Source organism: Gossypium arboreum, chromosome 10 (assembly GCF_025698485.1).
Source record: "Gossypium arboreum isolate Shixiya-1 chromosome 10, ASM2569848v2, whole genome shotgun sequence".
Classification (NCBI taxonomy): domain Eukaryota; kingdom Viridiplantae; phylum Streptophyta; class Magnoliopsida; order Malvales; family Malvaceae; genus Gossypium; species Gossypium arboreum.
Genome location: NC_069079.1, coordinates 116,147,012 through 116,172,515, shown reverse-complemented (window position 1 = coordinate 116,172,515; position 25,504 = coordinate 116,147,012). Strand labels below are relative to the sequence as shown.

The following is a 25,504-nucleotide window of genomic DNA, read 5'->3' as shown; positions in this document are numbered from 1 at the left end:
CCCCACAAGTCACAACCACCTTTAATTGTTTAGGTTAAGATTGTAATTGTTTTTTGGCTTTGTGTGAGTGAATGAGTGTTTTCATGTTTGGTTTTGTAGACTGTAATGACATATTCTGTTTTGGTTTTGTAATGACTTTGTGTTGAAAACATAGGATGTTCCATTATTGAGTGAAATGAGAAAGCATTGGAAATGAGAAAAAAAAACTAATATTCTATGAATCAAAACGTTTTGATTTGTATTTTTCTAAATTTTCTCATCTCTTGTTATTTGATTTTCTTTTCTATTTTGGACTGATTTTGTTTTAGTTGGATTTGGATTTGGATTTTAGATTTCTAATCCCATGTTATTTCAGTTTTCCTTTGACTGCAAAATATCCTTTTAATTTTCATTGAATGCTGATATATATTTAAATAGAGATGGGCGTACTTGTTGTTTTGAATCCATTTTCTCTTTTTCTTTATGATGTTTTGAATTTTAATTTTTTATACATCCTAGCAATATCTAGGAAGCAAAAGAGAATTAAATGAACATGAGTAGCAACTGTAACGAGAAAGGATGTCAGAATCTTATTAGGCCCTATCTTTGATTTGTAATGTTAGTTTTTGGATTTTTCTTTATAATACTCTTTGGTAGCCTCTAAATATTGAGGAGAACTTGAGTGTTTATCTTATAATTATGGTTGTGTTATAGCTAATTAATTATCTTTCCATAAGCTATGCTTAACACTCAAGAAATGTTTGTTGGTTGATTCAATACTTAAAATAGAGTATATGTAGAAAACCTTTGTTCTCTGTATCTATCCATATTTCTTCTATAGGAAATTGTGTTTGGTGTATATTGTAACCCCCCAAATTTTTAATTTTTGTTTCTGTGTATGTGTGACACACAAGTGTGTATCTGCTTCAATGGTTAAGTGTTTTGGGTGTGTGTGAGAGGTCCCAAGTTCAAGCCTTGACTTGTGTAAATTTTGGTATTTTTATTGAATTAAGCCCTATCTCTAGTTGGTAGGCTTATAAGTAAAAGTGTGTAAGTAATTAACAGAATGGGCTTGCTGGTCTGGTGGTTAAGTGGAGTGTTAATTGGCTGGAGGTCTTGAGTTCGAATCTCTACATGGGCAAGGGAGATTAATTTTGCTCAGTTTGCTGATGAAGAGTTTGAGTTATATTGGATAACTAAAAAGTGGGTGGTTGAATGGATTGAGTGAATCTATTTCCCCCAAAAATCCTCTCTGTAACCAAAGAGTTTGAATTATATTGGATAACTGAGTAGTGGGTGGTTGAATGGATTGAGTGAATCAGTTTTCCCCAAAAATCCTCTCTGTAACCGACGCCTATTCCCCTCTTCTATCGGTTTTTTCTTTCCTTTTTCATCTATCTTTTCCTCTATAGCCAAAAATTCTCTTCTCTTTTCCCTACCTTTTGTTGTTTCTGTATTTTTGCAAATCATCATTGTGGGAGCCATCTTTGAGTTAATCTACTTTGGTAAGTTGGGGTAGGCGTGTTTTAGTTTCGAAATTCTTGAATCAGTGATTAATAGAGTGGTTTCATGTTTAGGAGACTCTTAGACGATTGTGGAGTTTCAATCGGTATCGAGGAGGTGCAATTTCGTTATTGTGCATTCACGGTAAGAGTTGTTGGAATATTTGGGAATACCTATTCTTGATAAATTGGTTTAGTATCGGTTTAAGTGATTGAAATTGGGCTTTGGTTGGTCGAATGTAGGTTATGGAGTGCTCGGGAGTGCTTTTGTAGCGGATCGATACCAGGTGTGTACTCAAAACGCAAAAAAAAAGGGTTTGGCAAAAAGCTGAAAAAGCTTACTTTCGATGCCACCCGGGCATGTGGTCGCCCGTGTGGTAGGCCGTGTGACAGTACACGGGCGTGTGATCGACGAGCTAGGCTGTGCGTGCATGACACGGCTGTGTGCCACACACGGGCTCAACCATTTTGGGCCGTGTGGGTCACACGGGCATGTAGGATTCTGGGCCAGGTCGTGTGATCGACACGTCCAAAGCCAATTTGGGCCGTATGGGCCATACGGGAGTGTAGGCCCACACGGGCAAACAACATGGGCGTGTGAGCCTATTTTCACTGATTTGTTGCTAAGGTTGCACGGGTCGCCCGAGACGATTGTGAACCTACCGTAGGGTCGATAAGTTTACTTAGACCCCTAATTGTATGAGACGACTGAATGACTGCTACAGGTTTATAAGTGTTTGAGCATGATAATATTTCATTGAACTGATATTATATGAACTGTACTATAAGATAGCATGACATAATTATATGCTGCACTGCATTGGGTTAGGGTTTGATATTGATCAGAGGAAGTGTACTGAAAGGCTTCGAGTCTAACTTACTAGTAGCTCAGCTGTAAATCACTGTTTAATGCCGCATTCGGTGCTATTTGGAGTGTATGGATGGGTGGGTTGATTATATCCCCACATGGAGTGTAGGGTTGGATGGAGATGGAGTGTAGAGACTGTCTGGGTAGGGTTTTTGTATCTGCATATCTGTTACTGCGATGGGCTAAGCCCTAATGCTTACTGTTACTAAAATGGGCTAAGGCCAAACTTAAACTGATACTAATATTGAAAAGGGTTTAGGCCCAGACTGTGAATATTTGTTTGCTGTCTGTTTGTTTGTATGGGGATTACATACTAAGTTTACGTAAACTCACCCCTTCTACTTAATCTGTACAAGTAATCCCAGACTTGACGGATTGGTACAGCGGAGGACTTGACGGTGGCCACACGTAATTAAACTATTTTGACTTCAACTTTGGGTATTTAATTTTTAATTATTTTCTAGGTTAATTCTTGATGTAAATTGCGGACTTTCTGGGACTTTTACTTAATTTGGGTTATTATTTATTTTAATGGATTTATAACTGCTAAGATGTTTAAAAACCCGGTTTTCAAAAAAACAAAGTTTTCTTTAAACACGCGATTACTCAACACGACTTTTAAAAGCTTCCGCAACGAAATGTGTTAAACCGTTTGTCTGGACAAATAACGATTTTTGGGTCAATAAGTGGAAACAAATGAAAATTCTTTTATCGTAACAACTTAGTTTCAAACGCTATCATGTGACATTGACAGATTCGGCCATAATGTCTAGGTCGGATTTGGAATGTTACATATATACTTTTACAAGGGTCTTCTTATGAAATTACTAAAACATTTTCTTATATATTTATATGAGATAGGTTTTTATTTTTCATATAATCAATAAATTTTTATCTTAATTATATTATGCATAATAAACATATAATTTTATCATAATTATATGTGATTTTTGTGCCATAAATCTATTATTATTTTAAACAGTTTTTACTCCTTAAAATTTACTTAATAAAAACAAAATCTATCGAATTGGAATTAGACGAGAATTTATTTTATTTGCTAATTATTATTTTATTAAGAATATTTTTATTATAAAATATAAAAAACGTTGATATAAATATTTTTTAAACAATGAATCGTGCTTTCAAATTACCCAAACCAGGTTTAAGATAGGGATATAAAAATTATTTGTCTTGAGATTGTAAGTTGTAGCTTAATTAGTGCACTCATTTTAAACATTAAACAAATTATGTTTGACTACATCATAATGAAGTGATCGTTTGTATTTTAATTTGTAGTTCACACCTATTTCAGATTAAATTTATCAACAACTCTTATTCTATATCATGAGAAAAAAATAATTATTAAATTAAAGGAGATAAAATATTATTTATTTAAATTAATATATCTAGAAATTGAATTCAGAAAAAACATTTTTTGAGTGATAATTATTTGGACTATGGCAATATCTAGGGAACAAAAGGGACTTTGCATTAAATGAGTATTATTGATGGATATTTGTGTGGAACATATCTATGAGTATAAAACTTTTATGATATTACGAACCTTGACCATTTTGTAATTTTAATTGGTTATATTTATTATTGTAGATGAATGACTCAATGTCATCGTAAAAGTCTCAAAGTAAAAAACCATTACAATAAGCTACACCTACTTCTACTAAAGTTGTCTGCACAACAAAGAAGGGAAATACTAGAAGAAAGATCAAACTAAGGGCAATTATTGTGATGTCACTTATACAATGGAAACAGGGGCTTCTACCACCAATTTAAATAACTATTTGAAGACTTACTCAAGAAAAACTCGAGGTAATACCTCTGATCTTAAGCAAGCATAACTTGCGTTTGCAAAATCTAGCCAAGAAAATGTAGATTTCTCAACTTGGGTGTTTAGTCAAGATGATATTAGAAATGCATTGATTCATATGTTATTGTGGATGAATTGCCTTTTAAATTTGTGGAATAAGAGGGTTTTAAGTTATTTATTTTTATTGCATGCCCAATGTAATTCCCCAAAATTTATGTTTCTGTTTCTGTAAATATTTGACATAAGTGTGTATCTGCTTTAATGGTTAAGTGTTTTGGGTGTGTTTGTGAGGTCCCAAGTTCAAGCCACAACTTGAGTAAATTTTGGCTTTTTCTTGAATTAAGCCTTAACTATTAGTTCAGCAGGCTTATATTAAGTTATTGGTAATTTCATATTAGAATGAGTCTGTTAGTCTGGTGGTTAAGATGTGTGTTAGTGTATGTTGGAGGTCTGGAGTTTAAATCCCTGTGCGAGCATGGGAGTTTATTTTTGCTCGTTTGACCGAGAGAGTTTCGGTCAAATGAAAATTCTGAAAAGTAGAGGAAATGGGGGAAATGGGTGGAGAGAATTAAGGGAAAGGATTTGGGGGTTAGCAGATTCTAGTCAGTTAAGTTTTTTTTGAAAATTTGGCTATTCCTTTTTCCTCTTTCCCACTTCCTTTGTTTCTTTTACTGGCAAAATTCTCTTACTTTCCCCTCTGTCCGTTTCCTTCTTTCTTTCAATCGTTCCTGTGTTCATCTTCGAGTTGCGCTTTTGGTAAGTTAAAATTGATAAAATCTTAACCGTTATTCATGATAGTTTAGTAAGAAGAGTATTTTTTGGTGTTTAGGGTTTAACAAAGGGTCGGCGAATCGTTCTTAATTGACCAGTTGAGTGCGTAGAGCCGTCGTTTCGATTAAAGGTAAGAGATTCGATTTTTATTTGGAGGAACGTTCTGCTACAATCTTGATATTTATTCAGTTTTTCATTAAATTGAGGACTTTGAATTGTCAATTTTAGGTACTGGAGTGCTTGGGAGTGGTTAGTCAGCAAAACAATATCATGTGTGTACCCGAAAGACCGAAAACTAGAAGTAGCAAAAAGCTGAAAAGGTATTCTATCGACGCCACACGGGCGTGTGATCGACAAACCAGGCCGTGCGAGCAGGAGGACACGGCCGTGTGTTGGCTGGTGAGGCCATGTGCGACACACGGGTTAGACCTATTGGGCTGTATAGGCTACACAGGCTTGTGGGCCCACACGAGTGAATCACACGGGCGTGTGGAATTCTGGGCCAGGCTGTGTGATCCACACGGGCATATGGGCCCACACGGGCAAGCCATATGGGCGTGTGAGCCCATTATTTCTAAAATACTCTGAAAGGTTGCTCAGGTCTCCTAAGTCAACTGGGACCTGCTGTAGGGTCGGTAAGAGATGCTTGACTCTTGATTACGTGATTTGGCTATGTGATATATATATATATATATGCTCCTAGCATGTAGACCGATTTGCACGTATGATCTATTAATGGTATAATTGCATGTTATGTATTGTATGCTGGATTGCATCGGGGTTGGGTTAATGATATTTTGGAGGAAGTGTCTGAAAGGCTCTAAGCTTGTTATCTGGCAGCTCAGCTGTATTATTCTGATCATGTGCTGCAATTCGGTACAGTACGGTGTGTAGGGATTGGTGGGTTGATTATATCCCCACATAATGTATAGGGCTAGACGGAGATAGTGTGTAGAGGCTGGTGGGTAGGATTATGATATTCTATCTGCATACTATATCAGACATGGGCTAAGGCCCTAAGTGGTATTTGATTATGTATCTGTTGGGCTAAGGCCCTAACTGATTCTGAAAAGGGCTTCGGCCCAGACTGTTTACTCTTGACACCTATTGTGTATATTTTTTGTGGGGATTACACACTAAGTTTGCGAAAACTCACCCTTTTCTGTTTCATCTGTGTAGGTAATCCCTAGACTTGACGAGACGGTGCAGCGGAGAACTCGACGGTGGCCACACATATTTAGACTGCTTTAAACTCCATTTTGGTATTTATTTCCTAATTATTTTTTTGGGTTGTTTTGATGTAATATGGGGACTTTATGGGCTGTTGGACTTTATTTGGATTTTTAAACTGTTTATGGGATTTTAGTCTAAATCCAGTTTTAATCAAAATAATGGTAGCCTTAAATACGAATGGTTTTCCAAAGATAAATTTTATCAAAAGCTTCCGCGTAAAAGAAATACTTTAAAGCAAATCTATTAGTCCTCGTTTTCTCGAACTAAGTAACAGATAATAATTGGAACGGTTTAAAGGTCAGTGTGTTTTCAAAAACACTCTCATGTGACATCACCAGATTCATCCATAATGTTCAGGCCGGGTTTAGGGTGTTACAGGCCAAGGTTTCATCTTTCATCTCGTTGGACAGTTAGAAAAGGTTATCTTGATTTGTTTAATTCCATAAAGCATACATTAAAGCAATCTTTTCAAAAAGAGACAAGTAGAATTTGTTTAACGATAGACACTTGGACTTCATTATAAAAGATATTATTGAGAAGGTCTTTTCTATTACTGTTGATAATGCATCTTCTAACAATGTTATTGTTGATTATTTAAGAAAGAAGTTAGTTCATCGAAAATCTTGTATTGCGAATGGTAAATATATACATATGAGATTTGTGACACACATTATTAATCTCATTATTCAAGAAGGGGTTAAGGACGCTTTTATATTTCTGGGTTGAGTTAGATGAGATGTGAGATATATTAAAGCATCATCATTAAGATTGTCTAAATTCAACCGTCGGGTAGAAGAAGAAATGGTAGGTACTAAGGCTCATTTATGTCTAGATGTCTCTACTAGATGGAATTCAACTTATATGATGTTAAATGTGACTCAACAATATGAATGTGTGTTTGAAGCTTATGTTTATGATGATCACAACTTTTTTCTAAACCTTAGTGCTGGATATAGAGTCCCCCAACATGTGATGATTTGTAAAATGTTTGAAGAGTTAAAAAAGTGCTAGAGCCTTTTCATAAACTTACATTAAAGGTGTTTGGATCATTGTATGTTACCTCTAATTCTTTTTTTTTTTTGAAGTAGTCATAGATGTGCATTGTCTTCTCGATAGGTGGAAACATTGTGGGGATTTAAACATAATGTTTATGGCTTCAAAAATGAATGACAAGTACAAGAAGTACTGGGGTGATTCAAAAGTGATGAACTTGCTTATTTATCTATCATTTATCTTTGACCTACAATGCAAAATGGATTTTCTTGCATTTGGAGTCAACTTGCTTTTTCCTACTATTGCAGATCACATTCTAATGATAGTCAATAGAGAATTGAGTTGTTTGTTTGATGAATATTTTGCAATTGTTGAGGGAAACCATCACATGAACGTTGAAGTTGAATCTAATTTTCCTACTAGAGATCCAAGTTCAAGTGAGAATGAAATAGATCAAGTCAAACTGAAGATAGACTTAGTCATGCAACAATATATGAAGAAAAAAGCAACTTGTTGGCTTGTAAAGCAAATCTGAGTTGGATATTTAGGAGAAGATTGTGAAAATAATTTAGATTCATTTGATTTGTTATTGTGGTGGAAAGTTAATAGTCCAAGATTCCCAATTGTTGCACAAATGGCTTGGGATGTTTTATACATCTCTATCTCAACCGTTGCATTCGAAAGTGCTTTCATCATGAGTGGATATGTTCTAGATAATTTTAGAAGTTTTCTGACTCCTTCTATAGTTGAGGCTTTGGTTTGCACACAAGATTGGCTTCGAATATCAAAAGATCCTATCAATCTTAAGGAGTATGTAGAGGAACTTCAAAATATAAATGCTGGTAAGGGATCTAACTTTAAACCAAAAATTTAATTGCTTATTTTATTTATTTTTATAAACATTCTCACAATTTAGCTAACATTTTTCTCTTTTAATATTTATTAGAATTGTTAAAGTTATTGGAACATGAAAATGGTAACATACTTAACTACAACTCAAAAAATTCAATGTTTATTTTAATTTTTTGTAACGCCCCAATTTTCGGGAATTCTGTGAATGTTGGCATAGGTTTAATTATGTTAGTGGGCCTCTAGAAAGCCCAAACTTAAGATAGAACCCGACAATTTTATTTAATTTTTGTTCCATAAGAAAAAGGGGGTGAAATTATGAAATAGGACCTAGGTGAAAATGTTTGAAAATGCTATAGGCTAAATTGAAGTGGCCAAATAAATAGGAGTGCAAAATAGGAGGATTTGCATGACAAACCTCCCATTTTACATGAAGTGGCCAGCCATCATGTTGTTGTAGACAAAATGTACACTTGATATCCATAATTTATGGTACAAATTGATAATAGGTTAGGTAAATGTTCAATGATAATAGGCTAGGTAAATGTTCCATGATAATGGGTTAGGTAAATGTTTCATGATAATGGGTTAGGTAAATGTTTCATGATAAGAATTTCATGTCTTTTGTATTAAAGAATTAAATAGATGAAATATGAAGTTTTATTAAAAGAAAAGGGGTGAAAAGAACAAAGTTTTGTCCATCTTTGTTCATCATAGCTGAAAGTTAGAGAAGAGAAAGGAGAGGAGAAAGCTCTTGAGTATTTGGTCATTAGGAGGAGGAAAATTGAAGGTAAGTTCTTGGTACCTTGCTTCTATTTTGAGGTTCATGAGTTCTTCTTGATTCTACCTTAACTCTTGAAGTATATTTTGATTTTTAGTTGTGTTGTGAGCATTTAGTCATGAATTAAAATGAAGGAAATGGTTGTTGTTTCATGTTCTTTTGATGAAAAATGGAAGATAGGTGAAGTTGAGCCAAACAAATAAGCATGCATGTGCCTTAGATGTTAAAGGAAAAAAATCAGCTAACATGTTGTGCTTTAAAATGATGAAATGGAGATTATACTTAAGTAAAATCATAGATATGTGATGATTGATTGGTGATATACATGTTTAAATAACAAGCATGCAAGTTAGGTGTGAAAGAGTGATTTGGTAATAAATCTGCTTGGGACAGCAGCAGTAACGTGACTTTGGAAAATCACCATAAATTGTGGAAGATGAGTTAGAAGCTGCATAATTATGTAATTAAAGCTTGTTGAGTCTAGTTTTAAATGAAATAAACGAGAACATATTTTGAATTCTGTACAATGAGAAATTTGATTCGTAATGAAGAGTGGTCAGATTAGTCAAACAGTGAAACATGCGAAACTTTGAGAAAAATCTGGTATTGATTGGCCAAACCAAAAATTCTGAAAATTTTATGGATATAAGATATATGAGTCTATTTTCAGGGAAAATTAACGGTACTTGATTTGGAGTTTCTTAGCTCCAGTTATAAATAATTTAGTGACTGTTGCTCAGGAAGACAGCTTGCAGTGAAATTATGATTATGTGGTAAACATTGACAAAAATTTGTTAATGAGTTGCTTATTGATTTCTTATAAGCTTACTATGATTTGTAGGTGTGGTTGGCGAATATTGTAAGGGGTTAATACGTAGTTTTTATTTGGATAGTTAGATTAACGTGTTAGTAATCCAATTGTAGGCGGTTCGTGTGTGGATCTCACAAGATATCGTCGCAAACAGTGTGTAATCGACACCCTCTCATAGACTAGATTGGCAAAAGCGAAAAGCGAAATGCCGAAAAGTCGGTATTTTGGGAATTTATGAAAAAGAATGCTCGTAAAATAGTTGGGTTTGTATATTTGGTAATCTAAAGTAATAAACTGCAAGACGCGATTTCGTACATTTTGATAATTTGGGCTTAATGGGCCAAAGATCGGGTTCATGGGCCAACGGGCCCAATTCGTAAGTATCTTGCGTAAGTGTTCGATAGTACGTAAATAGTTAGGATATGCATGAAAACCCTGAAAGTAGCTAAATTACTATAATACCCCTATGTATGGAAAATTACTGTTATACTCCTAGGTGCAAAATTACCGTTATACCCGTAGGGTTAATTTTGACTGAAAAGCATAGCGATCTGATTATGTATGATGGATGCCATGATTATATATTTGTTGCATGGGGACATGGGTTATATTATGGAGGAAGCGTTCTGGTGGCTATGCCACAAATATCTGATCTGGTGGCTCTGCCACATATATCTATTCTGGTGGCTCTGCCACGATTATCTGTATCTGGTGACTCTGTCACATTATCTGTTCTGGCAGCCATGCTGCAAATTCTGTGGTGTGTAGCGGTTGGGTGGGTCGAGTTGTCTCCCCACACGGTGTAAGGTTGGTATGGGGGTGTATACGGTTGGATATGGTTGGGTTTCTGCATAAACATGTAATATCTGTTCTGTTCTGCTATGGGCCTATGGGCTTTATTCTGAATTCTGTTCTGGGCTAAGGCCAACTTATTCTATTTCTGTGGTTTGAGCTGATATAGGCTATGGTTGGGTTAATTTACACACCGAGTTTCCCAAACTCACCCCTTTTATTTTCATCCACGCAGAAATCCCCAACCATAGTGGGCTTGGAGCAATGAGGGAATTCGGAGTGGCCACCCGTTCTGAAAGTTTGATTTTCTTCTGGTGAACTGGACATCCTTTTATTTACGTTTGAAGTTTTGGGTTTTTAAATGTAATAAGGCCGCTTAATTATTTTTGATGGTTTTAATATGTATTATTAAGATAGGAATTACTTATATTTAACTGTTGAAATTGGATAGCTTTAGAGCGCGTTTTCAAAAACAACAATTGATTTCAAAATAACACGACAACAAGCAAAGCTTCTGCAATGAAAGTATTTTACAAGATTAATCACTTTTCCTAAAATGACTTAATCAAATCGGTTTCTAGAAATATCCATGACGTTAAGGTGTGGCAATGGCGGTATGCATGTCTAGGATTGGATCCGAAGGAGCTTGGTACTTAAGCGATCCGATGGACTCACCACCTCTTTTCCGGTTTCCTACCGGTGCATGACTTCCATTCACTTTAACCTTTAATGAATTAATCTTTTGAACATCAAGTACGATTTTCTGGACTTAGAATGGAAATTTTTTTTTTACGTTTTTGATGTGGCATGCCGGATCCGGCCATAACTTCTGGGCCGGGTTTGGGGTGCTACATTTTTCTAGTAAATATTTTCATAATTTAAGAATACATTTTTTCTTGTTACAGAATTGTCAGTACTATCTACAATGTTCGAAGAAAATAATGCTTGAAGATAGTTTTAGTTTAACTTTTTGGAATAAATATTTTGTTAATACTTATGAAAACTTCAGCCTTGCATTTGCTTTGATTTGATTTGCTCAAAAGAGTTGGTTAAACTCTTGATTTTGTTGTGTAGGAAGCTTGAATCTATTTTGTTGAATATAAGTGTTGAAGCAACACACCATCTATATCATGCTTTTGGTGTATCATTTTGTTATATCATATTTTGTGTAGTAGTGGCATGTATTTGTAAATCATATTTTTGGTATATCATTTTGTTATATTGTATATAAGATAGTTCTTGACACATAATTATGCACTATATAAATATAATTATGCATGTGGCGTAATAGCTTATGTAGTTGACTCGAATTATGGCCTCAAGGCCGTCTTGCAACGTTATGTATCGTTATTTTGCATGCCTAAAATAGTTATTTACATGTAGTTATTAAGCAAATTATATTATTTATGTAGTTAAATAATATTGTACTTCGTCTACTAGTTAAATAATTGATCCATGTAAACACAACATTGGGTATAAATAATAGGATTCGTTAACTCAACTCGACTCAACTAGAAATTTTTTTGCTCAATTCAACTCGATTCGAAAAATTTTCAAATTGAGTTCAGTTGCTAAAATGAGATTCATTGACTCGATTAACTCAAAATTTATTAACTCGATTCAACTCGACTCAATCGACTATTCACCCCTAATTGTCTTTGAGAGACACTTGGATCACAAGAAACCATGTTACATCATCAAAGAAAATATTATAATCATCAAGAAAATTACTACAAAAAGAAGTTTATTCATCCCAAATTGAAAGATGACGGTAATTCATGGAAACCATTGGCTACATGGGAAAAAATTCTACATGAAAGTGGGTGCAAAGTCGTGGGAAATATTTGTTGTTGCGAAAAATAATTTGTTTTAAATTGATAAAGTATTCAAGTGGCATGATTCAGTTGGTTTAAAAGCTTTCCAAGAAGTCAAACAAAGATTCTGAGAAAATTATCATAGTTTACCTTACAAAAACAAGTTGTCAAGTAATACAGCAGATATGTATATCGATGACATTGATTAGAATGCCAAAATCGACCCAAAACTTTTCTTAGAAATAAAATCCATTTCCGATAATGAAGAGCAGGATGAGAAAGATGGAATTAAAAAGATGGATTTATTTTCGATTCTATTAGAGCAAATTCAAACCACTGGATGAGATAGATATAAGGAACCTACACCGTGGTTGCCTATTATATTTGAAAATAAAAAATATAATATTATTAAATATGAATATAAGGAATCATATATAAGTCTGATTGCAAACCCATGCCACCTATAAACACCTGTATCTAAGAAGCAAAAGAAGATTAAAGTGTGAAGACTATTATATACAAATCTCCTCTATTGCTTTTTTTTTTATGTACAGTTGATTTACATGTTGAATTATTTTATTTAATTAGTTATATATATAAAGTACATGATTAATTATTTTAATTAATGAAATATAAAATAATTATGATGCATAATATGATGTTGCTTATCTATATATTTCAATTGTTAAAATTACAATAAAATGTAATTTGAAATTTTATTTAGTTATTGTATAATAGTAAAATATTTTATTATTTCAAGAAAAAAATGAAAATAATAAGATAATTGTTTATAATATAAATTTAAATATTCAAAATTACAATGAAAGTGTGGTTCAATGTTTATTCTATTTTATCTATACAAACTTTTCCATTAATTTTTTAGTTCGATATAATAGCATAAACAATAGTTTAAATCACAATGAATGTATATTTCTAACATTAATTTAAAATATAATTCAATATTGTTGGTTGAGTTTTACTCGATTGATATTATCATTATTGTCATTATTTCTAACATTTTGCATGTTTAAGGAAGAAATAATATAAAATAATAAAACTTTTAGATATTTGAATAATTTAAATTACAATGAAATGTAATTGAACATTGTGGTTGTAATGTATTAATTTATTAAATTTAAATTGAAGGAAAAAATTAGTTTTAATTTTGAAATCCACTTAAAAACTAATTTCTAACATTTTATATTTAAAATATATTTTTAATTTAGAATAAAAATTTAATTTAAAGTTAAAATAAAATTGAATCAAGTACAATCAAACTTCATAATTCATGTTCAAAATTGATTTTATTTAATTGGGATGAGGTTGTCATAATAGTTATTTTAAAATTTTATAGTAATTTCTTTTTGTAAGTGAAATAATTATTGAAATTAAATCATTTAATTGTATTATAAAAAATAATATGTTGTAAATCAAAGACAAATAAAATTAATTAAAATTAAATTATATGTAACCAAACCAAAATTCAACTTCCTAAAAAATTAAAATGAAATCTAATAAACATACTTAAATGTTTTCAATCTTGATCTTCTTCTTCAATCTATCTTCCTCTTCATCATCTTCTTTCTTGATGTTTTCTTCAATCTATCATCGTCATCGTCATCTTCAATCAAAATTCGTTCTTGAATTTTAGCACAAAATCATTAAACATCAAAGCTTAATTTTAGTTCCATGACATTTAAAAATTAAAATAGTAAAAAGTGAATAAAAATAAAATATAAATATCACAAAACAACCTCATGTTGGATTAAATTGATTTTCATCACATTCTAGTGCCTTATTAAAGTTAACAAGGAACCTAATAAATAATACCAAAAATGATTTTGTTTTTCTAGCTTGTTTTAAATTCTACTTGAAAGTGTTAGAATGTTTATAAAGCTAAATTTACTTTTAATTGACATATAATTGTAGCACTAGTTAAGTGAAAATTAATCTAAAATGATAATCGTAAATTAAATATTAAGATGAAATTAATATATGTAAAAATAATTTAGTAATATAATAAAAAATTCAAAAAAATTGCTAGGAAACATATACTAATTATTGCAATAATAAATAATTTAAATTTAGGTTGCACAGAATTATAAAACAAAAAGAGCCAATAAATTAGTTTCACATGAAAAAATCCAGCGGCTGGAATAGCTCAGTTGGTTAGAGCGTGTGGCTGTTAACCACAAGGTCGGAGGTTCAAGCCCTCCTTCTAGCGTTTCTCACATATTTTTATGCTTTAGTTTGAAACCCAACTCGACCCAATATCAAAACTGACCCAACCCAATACTAAAGGAAAACAAAACATTAACAATATTTTACCAATAAAATATACATACGAAATTTAACAAAATTATTATTTTTCCAAAATTAGTAACATAATCAATTACCACCCATGCTACTGTGAATCATCCGCTCTTATTTTAATATTTTAATATTTTAATATTTTTGATTTAAAAGATGACCTATATTTCTTTTCTCTTATAATATATATATAAAATATGAACGAACTATTACTTATCTCAAGAACTTTAATTTCAAAAAAAAGACTTATCCGTAGTCGGGTGCCAATTAACTTCTTTTTTTTCATGATAACAACTCAATCACAACAATATATATTTAATTTGTTAACTGAAACAAATATGCAAGATAGTAAATGTGTGTTCTCTCCAATTGCTTCACCGTAACAATTAAAGTTTTCTCAATTTATGCACTCTCCTACAGAAACTTACTGAAAAGCAATCAAACGAATCTTTTGATACTTGAAAATCATTATAAATTATGGCCTATGAATCAATTGCCAATTTTAAAACATTCTTAGAATATATGCAGATGCAGATTGGGATAGGGACCTAACAGATCGTGTTTCCACCATTGGATATATTCTCTTCTTTGGGCACACTCCTATTAGTTTATCGTCGAAAAAACAACTAACTATAGCCAGGTCCTTTATTGAAGTTGAATATAGGGTTGTTGCTACCACTGCTACTAAAACACTTTGGGTGTTTCATCTTTTGCAAGAACTTCAAGTCCCTCTTTCTCGTACTTCGCATATTAACCTGGTGGGTTATCTATAAGGACGAGAATGAAATGGGGAGTGAGCTATAATGCTTGGTGCGAGTTCCATTACAAGAAAATCAGTGCAAATGTAGGAACTAAGCATATAACAACAATATTCAATACAATAACAATCATATAGTATAGCAGTAATTGACAAAACATTCAAGCATGCTTATGTGTGCCAATGTAATGCAATTCAATTTAACAGTAAAGAAAAGTATTATCCCACCGGTACACTCCACTATAAGAGTTTCCCCAGAACTCTTATATCCCAGACACTTTTGTTTATGGATAAACCACAAGTGTTGTAGGTTAATACGCTACCAGTAGTTGTGAATACACAATGGGTTTGCAGATAAAATGTAACACCCTAAATTTTAGGGTTAGAAGTTTTGAGATTTGTAGTTGGGGGCAGTGGCTAGGTCGAACAATTGGGTTGGTTTCCGCGTTTTAGTGTAAGAATAGGCTTGCTGGTTTGGTGGTTAGTTGTGTGTTGGTGTACTTTAGGTTTTGGGTTCGAATCCTTAGGTGTGTATTTTGAGGCATTATTTAATTCTTTTTTATCTTAAATTTGTTTTAAGTTTAAGATATTCATTTATCACTTTTATTTATTTTATTTTGGGATGAAAAAAAAAACTCAACTAATGTACGTTCCCCATTTTTGAGTTTTCTGTAAACCTTCTTCTTTTTTCTTTTTTTTTACTTTCTTCTTTCTTTCCCAAAATAAATCAATTTATTTGAATTCTTTGCTTCTTCAGTTAATTGTTGTCTGTCTAGGGAGTTTTTCTATTTATGTTCGATTTTTTAGAAGTGAAAGAAATAGGTTTTGTTATTGGGTTTAGATAGAATTCTTTTTGTTTTCTTTTTACTGTTAAACTAAAGTTTTTATAATTTGGTATGTTAAACTGAGGTTTCTGAATCGGCTTGGTGGAGCGAGTCGAATGATTCTGGGTGCTCTTTTTTGTCTAAGATGTGTGTTGTGAAACTATTTAACTTAGAATCGAATTGCTGTGAAATTCAGTAATTTCATGTTTGTTTCGGTGATTGTGTGATTGAAATGTTGTACCGCTGTTAAATTGCATAAAATTTGATTAATTATGGTGTGTTTCTGAACTATTAGAGGTTAAGGATTATTTGATGTCAAAATTCAAGTTTTCTAAGTTGTTTTAGGGTGGTTTCATGACCACATGGGTGGCCACACGAGAGTGTACCGCAAGCGGGTGGTCCGTACGGCCGTGTAAAATTAGGGATTAGGGTTTTTAGGCGATTTTTGGTGTCACATGGCCATGCGGCTGATTTGGAAATTTTTAGTTGATTTTTACACGATCGTGTGAGGCTTCCACACAGCCGTGTCTGCCATGCACTTTATTTTAGCATAAATGGACAGAGAGTTACATGGGCTGTCCACACGGCCATGTTCTTAGGTTAGAAGGGTGTGTGCTTCCTTTCACACGAGTGTGTGCTTCTTTGCACGGGCATGTGCCTCTTTCACATGGACGCGTAGACCCCCCACAAGTCTTGGGCACTTCCACACGGCCAGGGCACACAACCATGTGGCCCTACTTCGTAAATAATTGTTCTATGTAGATTTTTGACCTAATCATGAGTCTATGTGTTCTGACCCTTGGCTAGGCCTTAGTAAGGGTAGTCGAGACTTTGTTTTGGCTCAGACACATATGTTCTATGTAATTGTTTCACTAGTTTAATGATTTGTCAATGTGATGTTGCCTAGTAATTGTGTATCATGATATCTGATTTTGAACCTGGTCGATTGGATGTGTGCACCTCTAATTCTGTTTGACTGTCTGTACGCTATTTCTGTAAGTCTATTTGCATACATGATTTGCATAAAGTTTTTAGGATTGGTTGTGAAGAGAAGGAAGTTTGATCTAATTCGGCGCCAATCGCATTACATCTGACAAATGTTTCTCGCACAAGATGATACATATGTCACCACACTACAAAGAAATGACTTTTAGAGGCGTTTTTTAGGCCTATATAAGCGCCGCTAAAACAATTTGCGGCGTTTTTATAAGCGCCGCAAAAAACGCCGCTATAGATAACGTCGCTAAAATTTGCGGCGTTTATGTGAAAAAACGCTGCTAAAAAAATGACCTTTAGCGACGCTTTTATCAAAAACGCCGCTAAAAAATGACCTTTAAAAATTATTTTAATTAAATAAACATTTATTTAGGATAAATATTATATTATGTTTTATTTTTGAAATTTGAACTTCAAACTATATATTTTAAGTATAAATAAAAAATTATCGTTTAAATTAAATTTTCTATAAAAATTTTAACTTTAAAACTAAATATAAAAATTGATGAATTTAAATTTAGAATTTAAAATAATAAATTAATAACACAATTAGAATCTAAAAGTTAGAACTCAAGTTATCTTAAATATTAAAATAAAAAATATATAGAATCAAAACTAAAATAAATAATAAAATTAGATTAAATATAAAGATATAAATAAAATACAACAAGTCCAAATACATCATCTTGTTTGCGAACCTAAACAACATTGAAAATTGGAAATTTGGTCTTTTATAAAAAGACAAATTGCTAAGTTTTGAACTAGAAATTCTAATACCTCGGAGGACAATGCAAAGTTTAAAGCTTCATAAACTACACTCTCATCAGGACAAGATGCCAATGAACCTACAAACAGAGGGGAAAAAATATTATAGATTTGAATAGTCCAAGTGTCTAAAGGATTTTTGTACACTACTCCATCATTAATGCGAAGTCATTAAAAAGGTGTGCATAATATGTACCTACAACATACAAAATAATGTAACGTGAAACCCAAATCCGTTAACTACAAAATTGCAGGAAAAGAGAGAACAACTTAATATTTCGGTTAATTTGGTTGGTTTTCGTTAACGAAACAAAATTAACCTTCAACATTTTTTCAATGGATAATTCTACATATCCAACCAAAATATCAGAACAAATCAAAATCTACAAGCACAATACAATGAAGATATTAATCACCATCAGATGTTAAATTAACACATACTAAAAGTTCAAAACAAATAAAATGAAGGCATAAAAACTTAACAGGACTAATCCTAACTAATAACCAAAATAACATTCAAATATCAAATTTTCTTAAAACCTCTTCTGTTAACCAAACTGAATTTTTTATGGTTAACCAACAAACCGAATTTGGTCAGTTAATTCAGCTAAAAATAAAAGAATATTAGCAACAAATTATAAATTGAATTCAGGACCATGTCAAATTTTCCTAGAAAACTTCTAGTCAATAAAAATTTTGAGAAAGCAGTCCAAAAACTGCAACACTCAAATAAACTACATATGTAAACTACATACAAATTGTTTAAGATAAGGATTGATGTATCAGTATCTTAACCTCAGTTTTCTTCAAGAAACCAAGTTACATACACTCAACACCTCAAACAGATTATGAAGGTATAACCTTGTAATGACTTACCTTGATTGCAGCACCAAAACATGACTCAGCAGTTGTACTACTCTGAAACATTGTTGGGATGTTTTCAAGCAATAGTTCTAAATGTTGGCGGCACTCAATCCTCGGAAAAAAAAAAACCAAGTCAGTACAAATACTAGTTTCTGCACTTTAAATTTTATTATACTTAATAAAATAACATTGTTCAAGATTGGAGACAAATGTCTTAATTCTGAAAAAAGCCAAAGTTCACATGTCTTAACTAATTTTGAAATATAAACTTTCGTATCATTTTCAATTTATGAAAATTACAAGATCAAAAACTGGATGTTTTCTGACACTCAAGTTTCCACTGGCCTTCATCTTCTTGTATTTTAATTAATCAAGTATACCACAACCGAATTCCTTTAATAGAACCTTAAAAAACATGTATACCATAAAAATTAGGATAATTACAGATGGTGACACTATGATCCATTTTTACAGCTAATATATAAAACAACACTATATATATATATATAAAACCAATTGGTAGCAAGGGATTACAGGCAAGAGTGAGTAAAATCACTTGCCATTTCAGTTGCTCTTTCCTCAATAACTACACCTTTCGATTCCACTTTATACCTTCGTACTCCGTGTTCTTCTTGCAACCTAAAACAATCCCAAACAAAGCCCAGTCTTTTATTTGACAATAAATGTTGTGTGCAGTGAACGGTGCAGCCAATATTTTAGAAAATAAGGTAATATTTCCTTGGAATGAAAATACTAAGAAATGGTCTTTCAAGATTTCCTATATTAGAAAGAGAATGGAAGAAAATGTATAAATGGGGCACTTACAGATCTTCATCTATATTCATAACTTTTGATACCGATGATGAATTTTGGATCTCTTTTCTTTTCTTCTCGGATCATAAAATTAAATAACGTTTCTATAAATTTAAAATATCACAAAAGCCCTTTAATGACCGACACATGTAAAGAATAGACAAGAGTTGCAAAGGAGAAAAAAAAAGGAAAATAGATAATAAATGCAACAGATAAATTACCTCTGCCAGGAACCATACAATCCTCCATATTTAATTTTGTCTTAAACTCTTGCCTGGCATCACTTTTTAACTTATCAACTGTGTCTTTGACACTATTGAAACCAGAATGCAACAAAAGGAAAGCAGAAAACAGCAATGAGGAATAAAATCCATAAGTTTTGATTTGTATATCTATTATAGCTTCAATAGCTATTCAGCAAATAAAAGTCCTTCAGTAGTCTCCATACCTGAATTGCATTTATCCGTTTCCTTTTGATATTGTGATGCTAACTTCTTAGCCCCGAGTAAAAAAAACATTTATGTAAAAATTTATAACAATTAAGCATTAGTGACATACAACTAACGATTAAAATAAAATAAAACATATATGTAACAAATAAATTGTTGGTCGAAAAAGTTATAAAAATGAAAAAGAAATGCAATCAAGCTGCTCATCAGAAACTTAATCTGCAGACTTTGAATATACCATAAAACATAAATAAAACCCAAAATCACCAATAGCACCCTGAAATGAAATCATTTGCTAGATGAAGGCAGTGGTTTTTGTTAATGCAATACAGAGGGTTATTACATTTACTGTTACATTCACATCCAATTACTCTCGGATAAAAAAATACCACAACATTAATTATCAAACAATTCCAACCAAAGCAGTTCATCCTGCATACCAAAGCTAGAGTTACTACTTTATCTTATGTAAGTGTTGTTTCACAATATCAGTCATTTGCAATCAATCTTAAAAACATGGCTCGGTTATGCAATTGTTAGACAACATCCTGGTAAAAAAAACATTGTTACATTAGCAATCAATTATTATTGAAGAGAAAACAAAAGTGAAAATCATGTGATTAGCAATCAAACATTGTTACATCAGCAATCAATCATACTAAGTATATATACATGCTGAACACATACTGGTATTCAAAACTCACATCAAATCAGTGTAACATAGTGTTATACTTTAACGTATAAGATGATCAAGCATGCCAACAAGAAGTTTCAAAGCATCAAGGTAAACTTCATTGGATATTTAGCAAGGTTAGGTTTCTTGATTAGTACATTACTAATGTCTTACAGATGCAATGCCTACTTGGCAGATTACACGACACGAATACATGAATGTCTCAAATATTATATAAAATAACTTGAACATGATATGATATGTTAAAGAACCCAAACACGATAGGATACACTAAATGCTGTTAAATAAGTAAACTAGCACTAGCAGCCTATGGATGGAGGAAAAATCAAAGATAAGGGAGCTATGCAATCTCACCATACCTTTTCAAGCTCCTTTTCGCAGGCATCATCGCATAGTTTCGGCTTTTCTTCTGGTGGCAAATCGGCACCATCGGCATCTGGCGAGTTCAACGAGATGATCGAAACTCCGAAAAGCAACCCCATCACATCCCTTCGTGTAACTAAATCCGATCCATTGCTGTATTTCCTTGTCTTACAACTTGAAGACCTAACAATTATAGCTTGAGCCCTGATATTTGAGAAGGCCATATGATTGGCATACAGTTTCTTCTCAGATGCAGAACCTAACGCAGTTGCATCAAGTTCAAAATTCAAACAGCTGAACCACCCAAAAAATCTTTAAAAATTTATGTACGTATTCCAGCATATATTATATATACACACCGACACACATGCACACGATATACAACCCTCCAAAAATATATGAGAGAAAAATCCTTTTAAAATGACAAATGAGTATATTGTATCAAACATAGACTCCTATCCGACTGGAAGACATGTAAAGTTAGCAATTTGGGTTTTATATAATGAAATGATGTCAGACTGAAATATATTTTGAAAGAAGGATAAAATGAGAAGGGAGAAAAAGGGGATTAATAAACAGAAAAATGAAATCGCCTCCATAATTCTAAATCATAGTAGTGAGTGGAGATTAAGTAAAATAAAGGATAGGTTGCGTGGGGTGATACTTACCAGGGGGAAGCAACAAAGAGGAAGGGGATTAATAAACAGAAAAATGAAATCGCCTCCATAATCCTTTTCTCTCTTCTTTTTCCTCATCCCCCTCTTCTCTTCCTCCTTTTCTTCTTCCTCATTCTCCTTCTCTTCAACTTCCATTTGTAAAGCCTAGAATTAAAAGAAACCCTAACAAATCGAGAGAAGAGAAAATGAGTAGCTATGGTGTGTGAATTCAGTGCAGTGAAATGAAAAGGAAAAAGAAGTGTGATTGGTGTAGGTGTATTGACTTGGTGTTGCTGGAAATGCGAAATTTGGGGGCAAATTTTGAGAGTTACTTGGGAGATTTAGGGGCGCAACGGAGATGAGAATAGGAGGGAGTAACGAGCGGGTAACCAAAAATTGGGGATTTTAATTTTCTCTTTTGCGGCGTTTCCACTAAAAACGCCATTATAGATCAATTTTTTGTTGCGTTTTACCTAAAAGCGCCACTATTGTTTAATTTTAAATTTTTTTCATTTTTAACATATTTTTTCTATTTTTTCTTTTAAAATTTTTGTGTTGAAATTATTACTTTTTGAATTTTTTAATTTTGAATATTGAACTTTTAATTGAAATATGGACTAAATTATTAAATATTAAATATTAAGTTTTTAAGTTTTTATTTTTATTTTTATTTTTAAATTTTATATTTTTTGAAGATTTTTATAATTTTAAATTAACATATAAAATACAAAAGGAAACTTTAAGAGAATAAAATAGAATCGATGAATTAAAAAAATAAAATGATACAATAATACAAGCATTATTCTTTTAAGTATGGTCCGCATTAGTTGTTTATACACATTTTAAAAAATAAATACATCAATATAATACATTATTTAATATATAAATTACAAAACATTAATTAATCTAAGCCTTAAACCCTTACCCCCTAAACCCTAAATCATAAACAAAATCTCTAAACCCTAAAAACCTAACACTTAACCCCTAACCCCTACCCCTTAAACCCCAACCCTTAAATCGTAATCCATAATCCCTAAAAACCTTAAAATAGTAACTCATACACTTTAAACCTTAAACCATATACCTTAAACCATAAACCATAAACTATAATGATAATTAATTCAATATTTTAAACTTAATACTATCTCTTTTATAATTATATAAGAAAATATTTATCATATAAATTAAAAACACTAATTAATCTAAACCCTAAACTCTTAATCCCTAACCCTAAACTATAAATCCTAAAACATAAACCCTGAACCCTGAACCACTAACCCTTAACCCTTAACCCCTAACACCTAAACGACCATAAACCCCAACCCTTAAACCACTCTTAAACCATAATCCATAAACCTTAAAATAGTAACTCATAAACATTAAACCCTTAACCATATACCGTAAACCCTAAATTATAATGATAATTAATTCAATATTTTAAAATTAATACTCTCTTTTACAATTATATAAGAAAATATTTAACATATAAATTAAAAACAATTAGTCATATACCAAAAATCTTTAAAATTATTTTAAATAATAGTATTTTAATTTTTTTCATTTTTTGTGGTGTTTTTCAAAAAACGTCGCTAAAGATCGAGCATTAGCGGCGTTTTTCAAAAAGCGCCGCTAAAGCCACTAAAAGCTCAATACAAAATGACGACGTTTTGCAAAATTCTTTTGCGGCATTTTTCAAAAAACGCAGCTAAAGGTGTACATATAGCAGCGCTTTTATAAAATTGCCGCTAATACTTGATCTTTAGCGGCGTTTTTAAAAACGCCACTAAAGCCACTAAAGGCTCAATACAAAATGACGGCGTTGTGTTAATTTTTTGCGGCGTTTTTTGAAAAGCCCAGCTAAAGATCGAGCTTTAGCGGCGCTTTTCAAAAAACATCGCTAAAGGTGAACCTATAGCGGCGTTTTTTAAAAGCGCCGCTAATGCTCGACCTTTAGTGGCGTTTTGCATTCAAACGCCGCTAAAAATGCCGCTAAAAACCTGTTTTGCTGTAGTGTTAGTTGCATATTTTCATTTACGTGGCTTAGTTCCACATATGTGGTGTGTAGGGTGGGATGGACTTTTCGAGGTCCTATGTGGTGTGCATGGTTGGTTGGGCTACCTTTAGCTTATTTGTGGTATGAATGGGGATCGGAGTGGTTTCGATTGGTAAGGTGGGTTTTTTTTTAATCTGTTTTGCATTTGTACATACTTATGGTTGTATGAACATCTGTTTCTTTAAAAGATATGTTCACAATAATATGATGTGCATTATTTGATACGTATGGTTGGGACATTAGTGTCGTGTTTACATTCCAAATTTGTAATAGCTTTGTAAATACATTTCGCTATTAAACTGCTAATTGAAATTCTGTTTTGCAACTTTGTCATTTGTTACATTTCGAACTCACACTAAGCTCGTGTAGCTCACCTCATTCGTTTCCCTCTTTTAGGTACTTTCATTTTCTATAGCTGGACACGGCATACCAGAGATCTCAGACAACCACGTTTTAAACATGCTAATAAATTATTTCTCTAGTTTTGAGTTTTAATAAATGGTTTTGGACTGTAAGATTTTATAAGAATTTTGGTTCAAGTTTTTTTTTGGGATTTTTCAAATTTCTTATTTTAGATTGTTTTCTTAAATTGTGGACTTATGTTCATGAAATTTTAAACATAACTTAAATTTTCTGATTGAAATCTGGATGATTAGTCGATCTAGTTCGAGATTAGAAAATTGGGTTTATAGTGAAATTTGAACATATTGTTTTGTAAAATGGTTTCCAGATCACTTCGGTGATCAATGTGACCTCCGAGATTCAGACTAAACTTCTAGGCCGGGTTTTGAGGCATTACATAAAAGCTACCATTAAAAGTTGTGGATAAATCACCATTGTTTGTAGGTTTATACGCTACCAAAAGTTGTGAATACACAACGGGTTTGCAGATAAAAGCTACCAGTTAAACTTGTGGATAAACCACCAGTGTTTGCAGAGAATATGCCAATACTTCCTCATTTCAAAGCGTCCCAGCCCATGCAATGTGACATGCGAGTATACAGTATAGAAATAGTGGACATGTTCATCATGTAGTTAGGTCAACAGTAGCAGTAGACATATATGTCACATATTTGGTTTATCGATACAGTAACCATGTTGTTCATGCAATTAGTAATTCAGTGATACGAGTAACAGTAGCAATTTATCAATACTTCAATCATAGAAGGCATTTACTAGTTACATCTCATGCACATATAGTAATAATCTAATCAATCATATCATGGATTCCATTAAATAAAATCATAGACTTAATTGAAAGAGTTAAAATACTAAAAACAGTTTAAGAATCATGCAGGGACTAATTGAACAGTTTACAAAAATTCTAGGGAAAATTGTGAAACAGGGGCACATGACCGTCTACAATGCCTTAAGCCATGTGGAGAGGTTACACGGTCGTGTGGCTAGGTCATGTAATAGATTGTGGCCGTGTGGAACAAGCAAAATTAAGCTACAAGGGAGACACAATCATGTGGTAAGCCGTATAGAGAGGTATTAGCCGTGTGCAAATCGAATTCCTAGGGTTTTAAAGGGGACATTACGATGTGAAGGGTTGTGTGGCATTATTCTAAGACATGGTTTGTGTAACACCCCTAACCCGTATCCGTCGCCGGAACAAGGTTATGGAGACCGAAGTTTACAGAACAAATATAGTTAATCCATGTCATTTACTATTCATATCCAAGTCCAATCATATTCAATCATATTGTCCCTTAAATTGACCCTCGAGGCCCAATTTATGC

General features: G+C 32.6%; 1 non-coding gene across 1 annotated transcript; it reads left to right on the top strand.

The window, feature by feature from the left end:
• The first annotated feature begins 14,368 nt into the window (after window positions 1-14,368).
• On the top strand, window positions 14,369-14,442 carry TRNAN-GUU (transfer RNA asparagine (anticodon GUU)). Its single transcript has one exon. It is a non-coding gene; the product is annotated as a tRNA-Asn (tRNA).
• Window positions 14,443-25,504: the final 11,062 nt, after the last annotated feature.